The sequence below is a fragment of the Aegilops tauschii genome, chromosome 5 (genome assembly GCF_002575655.3).
Source record: "Aegilops tauschii subsp. strangulata cultivar AL8/78 chromosome 5, Aet v6.0, whole genome shotgun sequence".
NCBI classification, from domain to species: Eukaryota; Viridiplantae; Streptophyta; class Magnoliopsida; order Poales; family Poaceae; genus Aegilops; species Aegilops tauschii.
Window position 1 is genome coordinate 100,937,056 of NC_053039.3, and position 7,201 is coordinate 100,944,256.

The following is a 7,201-nucleotide window of genomic DNA, read 5'->3' on the forward strand; positions in this document are numbered from 1 at the left end:
CAATTGATTTCTTCAGACCGTGGAAGCATCTTCACCTCTAAGTTCTGGGACTCCTTCCAGAAGGCCATGGGCACTAACATTCGCTTCAGCACAGCTTTCCATCCTCAAACTAGTGGCCAAGTCGAGCGAGTCAATCAAATTCTTGAAGATATGCTCAGGGCTTGTGTCATTTCCTTTGGCATGAAATGGGAAGATTGTCTTCCATATGCTGAATTCTCCTACAACAACAGCTTCCAAGCGAGTTCGGGCAAGGCCCCATTCGAGATTCTCTATGGCAGAAAATGTCGTACTCCTCTCAATTGGTCAGAGACTGGTGAACGCCAACTTCTTGGCAATGACTTAATCACTGAAGCTGAAGAAATGTGTAAAGTCATCCGTGATAATCTCAAAGCCGCGCAATCGCGCCAGAAGAGCTACTATGATAGTAAGCATCGTGATTTGGCTTTCGAGATCGGAGACCATGTCTACCTCCGCGTCTCTCCAATGAAAGGCACTCGTCGCTTCGGTATCAAAGGGAAGCTTGCCCCTAGATACGTGGGTCCTTTCAAGATCATTGGCAAAAGAGGCGACCTCGCCTATCAACTTGAGCTTCCTTCCAACTTCGCGAACGTGCACGATGTGTTCCATGTGTCACAGCTCCGCAAGTGCTTCAAGACGCCTGAGCACACTATCAACTTCGAAGAGATTGACCTCCAAGAAGATTTGTCTTATCATGAGCACCCAGTTGCTATTCTTGAAGAAACTGAGCGCAAGACTCGCAACAAGTCTATCAAATTCCTGAAAGTGAAGTGGTCGCACCATTCCGACCGGGAAGCCACCTGGGAACGCGAGGACCATCTCCGTTCCGAATATCCGGAGTTCTTTCAGTCCTAGATCTCGGGACGAGATCCTCTCGTAGTGGTGGAGTGTTGTAACACCCCGCATGTAACTTGCCATATTTGTAACTCCGACTCTTGCCATTTCCGGCTATGTGTTATGATTTTCCCTCCGTTGTCGGGTTTTGTCTTTCGTTTTGTATTTTGTCATGTCATGCATTTTCATATCATGTCATCATGTGCATTGCATTTGCATACGTGTTCGTCTCATGCATCCGAGCATTTTCCCCGTTGTCTGTTTTGCAATCCGGCGCTCCTATCTCCTCCGGTGCCCCCCCTCTTGTTTTCTTTCGTGTGCGTGTGTCAAACTTTCTCGGAATGGACCGAGGCTTGTCAAGTGGCCTTAATATACCACCCGGAGACCACCGGTCAAGTTTCGTTCCATTTGGAGGTCGTTTGGTACTCCAACGGTTAACCGGGCATCCGCAATGTCCATTTGAGTATCCAGCAAAAACCCCTCAAAAACCAGCCCAAAACCCACCAAACTCTCTTCCATGCTCTAGGTCATTCGATCACGATCGTGTGGGCGAAAACCGCACCTCATTTGGAGCCTCCTAGCTCCCTCTACCTATAAATATGTGGGCATCCCGAAATACATTCTCAGTCCAACCCTAGAAAAATCCCTCCGCGCCGCCGGACGCGTCCGTACCCTGCCGGACACGTCCGCCGCCGCGCCCCGACGAATCGCAGCGCGCCACGTCGCCTCCTCCCTCTCCCCATGCCGCCGGCCCGCCGGGCCCAGGCGGGGCCCGCCCGGCCCGATCCGCCGCCGCCTCTCGGGTCCGCCGCCGACCCGCGCACCCGCGCCTCGCCGCCGGCCGGCGCCGTCCCGCCGCCGCCGCGCCTTGGGTCTCCGGCCGCCGCCCGCGGGCCCGCCGGCGCCGGTGCTGCCGCGCCGCCCCCTCCGGCCTCCTCTTCCTCCCGCCGGCGAACGCCATCGACCGAGCCTCGAGCTCGAGGAGCCCCGATCTGGATCCGTTTTCGGTAGCCCCCGTTGACTTTCCTCGCCCCTCTATTTTTTTCTAAGTCTTGGAATTTCATCAGCAAGTGCCTCTGTTCGTATAGCTATAACTTCTTGCATGTAGCTCTGATTCGCGCGTGTAATATGCCAAATTGTTCGTCTCTTGGTGCTCTTAATTTTGTTCAATTGCACCATATTTATTAGAGGTCATCTTGATGCCCAAATCTCTGTTGGAAGAGGGCTAGTTGCTGTTATTCTCTGGTTCTTATCAGAACTTGGAGATTTGTCATTTTTATATCATTTAATCTGTGCATCTTATGGGCATGAGCTCTACATGTGTTTTGTTGTATGCCATGCCATCTTTCCAAGGGTATATGACATGTAGTTTTGTGATCTCTGTGGTGACTAGCACAAGCATGCAAACCAGGCCCCGTAATGTTTCTGATTTCAGGGACTTGGTGATTTCTCTAAGTCCTTGTCTGTTGTTATTTTGTTGCCATGTAAACTTGATGCTACAGAGAGATCCATGCATATTTTGGTGATGTTCATTAAGGATGTTTTGTAGCTATAGTTGTAGTTGATCCATTCATGCCCCTTGTTTACAATTATGCAGAGCCATATCATGACACAATCTTGCTCTACTTTTGCTATAAAATATTTCTGGCAGATTCTTAACATGATATGCAATCTTGCCAAGCTTATTGTAGTTGATCCATACATGCTATGCAATTGTTCTTGCCATGGTTAGCTTCATAAACATGCCATATTGCTTTAGGTATGCTTGGTTTGTCATGCATTGCTCTGTAGTGAGTGCATCAAACTCACAAAGAGGCCTACATATTATTGTTTCTGCCATGCCCTGTTTTCTGCTAAGTCTGAAACCTGATAACGAGACTTGCTATGTTTACATGCTTGCCATCATTTCTTCTGGTCCTTTTTGTCTTATGGTCAGTAAGGGACTTTTGTCGTGTGCATTTAGTAGAACACTGCCATGCTTTGTTTTGATATGTTAAGTTCCTGTAGCATGTTGATTTCGTGCTCTGAATATTGCTACTTGATGCTGTTTTCTGCCATGTCCAGTTTTTCACCAAGTCTGTGAACCTGTAATCTTTTGCACTTTTTCCATGCTTGTTTGAGCTTGATATGTTGTGAACTAGCCGTATCTCAGTGTTCATCTTTTGTCAAGCATCTCCTGTAGATTACTGCCATGTGCTTTTTTGCTATGTTGGGGTGCTGTAGCATTGTTACTTGTTGCATTTTAAGTGCTATCTTGCTGTTTATCGCAGATTAGTGTCATTCTTGTTTTGCTTGCCATTTGCAAACCGTGCATCCGATTCCGGTGATCTTTATATCGATTTCGACCGAAATCATCTCATCTTTCCAGTGGCATGCTTGGTTTGCCAAGTTACTGCCATGTTCATCATTTTCCTTCCGGAGCACGCATATGCATCGCATACCATATCTTGCATATCATACATGTTTTGCATCATGTTGCTTGTGCATTTCTCGTTGTTGATTGTGGTTCCGTTTGTTTGTGTTCTTGTCTTGGGTAGAGCCGGGAGACGAGTTCATGAACGAGGAACCTGTTGAGTACGCTTACGAGGATCAAGCTTTCGACAACTCTGAGAACCTTGCAGGCAAGATGACCACCCCTCGAAATCACTTCTATCTTTGCATTGCTAGTTGTTCGCTCTATTGCCATGCTCCGCTACCTATCACTTGCTATATCATGTCTCCCATTTTTCGCCATGTCAGCCTCTAACCATCCTCTCCTAGCAAACCGTTGTTTGGCTAAGTTACCGCTTTTGCTCAGCCCCTCTTATAGCGTTGCTAGTTGCAGGTGAAGTTGAAGTTTGTTCCATGTCGGAACATGGATATGTTGGGATATCACAATATCTCTTATTTAATTAATGCATCTATATATTTTGGTAAAGGGTGGAAGGCTCGGCCTTATGCCTGGTGTTTTGTTCCACTCTTGCCGCCCTAGTTACTGTTATACCGGGATTATGTTCCTTGAGTTTGCGTTCCTTACACGGTCGGGTGATTTATGGGACCCCCTTGACAGTTCGCCTTGAATAAAACTCCTCCAGCAAGGCCCAACTTTGGTTTTACCATTTGCCACCTAAAGCCTTTTCCCCCGGGTTTTCGCGAGCCCGAGGGTCATCTTATTTTAACCCCGGGGCCAGTGTTCCTCTGAGTGCTGGTCCAAACTAGAGCCACTTGCAGCGCCACCTTGGGGAAACTCGAGGATTGGTTTTAGCTGTACATAGTGTTCATCCAGTGTGCCCTGAGAACGAGATATGTGCAGCTCCTACCGGGATTTGTCGGCACATTCGGGCGGCTTTGCTGGTCTTGTTTTACCATTGTCGAGATGTCTTGTAAACCGGGATTCCGAGACTGATCGGGTTTTTCCGGGAGAAGGTTTATCCTTCGTTGACCATGAGAGCTTATGATGGGCTAAGTTGGGACACCCCTGCAGGGTATTATCTTTCGAAAGCCGTGCCCGCGGTTATGAGGCAGATGGGAATTTGTTAATGTCCGGTTATAGATAACTTGTCATTTGACCCAATTAAAATACATCAACTGCGTGTGTAGCCGTGATGGTCTCTTCTCGGCGGAGTCCGGGAAGTGAACACGGTCTGTGTTATGTTTGACGTAAGTAAGTGTTCAGGATCACTTCTTGGTCATTGCTAGATGACGTCCGCTCCGTTGCTTCTCTTCTCGCTCTCATTTGCGCAAGTTAGCCACCATATATGCTTTTGCCGCTGCAGCTCCACCTCTTTGCACCATCTTTTCCTACAAGCTTAAATAGTCTTGATCTCGCGGGTGTGAGATTGCTGAGTCCTCGTGACTCACAGATTCTACCAAAACAGTTGTAGGTGCCGACGATGCCAGTGCAGATGATGGCGTCGATCTCAAGTGGGAGTTCGACGAGGAACGTGGTCGTTACTATGTGTCTTTTCCTGATGATCAGTAGTGGAGCCCAGTTGGGACGATCGGGGATCTAGCATTTGGGGTTATCTTATTTTCATCTGGATTTTGACCGTAGTCGGTCTATATGCTTGTATTTGGATGATGTATGAATAATATTTATGTATTGTGTGAAGTGGCGATTGTAAGCCAACTCTTTATCCCATTCTTGTTCATTACATGGGATTGTGTGAAGATGACCCTTCTTGCGACAAAACCACTATGCGGTTATGCCTCTAAGTCGTGCCTCGACACGTCGGAGATATAGCCGCATCGTGGGCGTTACATGCGCGGTCCGTTGACCATCAGGACTTCCACCGCAGGGTCACTGTTGTCGCACTCGGATGCGGTCTCAACGGAGCCAGTCGAACAGGCCGTAGAGAGTTTCGTCGGGCTCGATTGCCGCGACTTGAGGGGTGTCCGACTAGCGAGCCACCGCGTGCCTCACCCACCGCTGGAGCCTCGACCGACCGGAACACTTGTGCCGGCGGGCTGCAGGGAGTGAAGACGCCACAGGAGCCGACTGATACTGGGTCGACGGCTGCAGCAGGCGGACGCACGCGTGAAAGTGTGTTGCCCCGCGGACGGGGAGCGCCTCGACGTCGAGTGGAGCCTCTTGGAGCCAAGCGGAGAAATCGGCGACGAACACGAGCGCGCCGAGACGGATCTCGCGGCCGTCGGTCGATCCTCCGCCTGAAACCATGCTGATGGGGATCGGAAAAATTGCAACTTCTCCAACAAGTCGATAAAACACCTGCCCCATGGTGGGTGCCAACTGTCGTGCTTCTAAGTCTGACAGTAGAATGGGGGTAGGGATGTAAAGGCAAGGTCCTAGCTATGGAGAAGCTATACGCACGAGTTTTACGAGTTCAGGCCCTTCTCAGAGGAAGTAACAGCCCTACGTCTCGGAGCCCGGAGGCGGTCGACTGGATTATATGCGTGTGTGTTACAGGGGGTGCGAACCCTTGTGCCAGTGGAGGGGTGGCTTATATAGAGTGCGCCAGGACCCCAGCCAGCCCACGTTACAAGGAGTTCAATGTTCATAAAGAAGGAGCGTTACAGGTAACGTCTGTAGTAAAGTAATATAAATGACTATTAAGTCTAAGAGTAAATGCCCGACCGTTGCTGCGCGGAGTGGCTTTAGGTCTGTTGCACGTCGAGTGGTTTAGTGGTCGAGTGACATAAACATGGGGGGTCGTCGAGTGAATGGTAGGTCGAGTGGATTGCATTCGACACCTTCGTTGGGTCCCCTCTATTTACTCCTGAACCTCTTTGCTTCTAGGACAAGGACCTTAGGTAGGAGGTATAGGTCAGGCCTATTACCCTATCCCAGGTCTATGTCCTCATCAGTAGGGGGTGCGCCCACCCCCACCAGGCGCGCCCTCCACCTTCGTGGGCCCCTCGTGGCTCCACCGACCTACTTCTTCCTCCTATATATACCTACGTACCCCCAAACCATCAGAGGCATCCACGAAAACCTAATTCCACCGCCGCAACCTTCTGTACCCGTGAGATCCCATCTTGGGGCCTTTTCCGGCGTCCTGTGATGACCCACAAGTATAGGGGATCTATCGTAGTCCTTTCAATAAGTAAGAGTGTCGAACCCAACGAGGAGCAGAAGGAAATGATAAGCGGTTTTCAGCAAGGTATTCTCTGCAAGCACTGAAATTATAGGTAACAGATAGTTTTGTGATAAGATAATTTGTAACGAGCAGCAAGTAACAAAAGTAAATAAAGTGCAGCAAGGTGGCCCAATCCTTTTTGTAGCAAAGGACAAGCCTGGACAAACTCTTATATAGAGGAAAGCGCTCCCGAGGACACATGGGAATTATCGTCAAGCTAGTTTTCATCACGTTCATATGATTCGCGTTCGGTACTTTGATAATTTGATATGTGGGTGGACCGGTGCTTGGGTGTTGTTCTTACTTGAACAAGCATCCCACTTATGATTAACCCCTATTGCAAGCATCCGCAACTACAAAAGAAGTATTAAGGTAAACCTAACCATAGCATGAAACATGTGGATCCAAATCAGCCCCTTACGAAGCAATGCATAAACTAGGGTTTAAGCTTCTGTCACTCTAGAAACCCATCATCTACTTATTACTTCCCAATGCCTTCCTCTAGGCCCAAATAATGGTGAAGTGTCATGTAGTCGACGTTCACATAACACCGCTAGGGGAGACACAACATACATCTCATCAAAATATCGAACGAATACCAAATTCACATGACTACTAATAGCAAGACTTCTCCCATGTCCTCAGGAACAAATGTAACTACCCACAAAGCATATTCATGTTCATAATCAGAGGGGTATTAATATGCATAAAGGATCTGAACATATGATCTTCCACCAAATAAACCAACTAGCATCAACTACAAGGAGTAATCA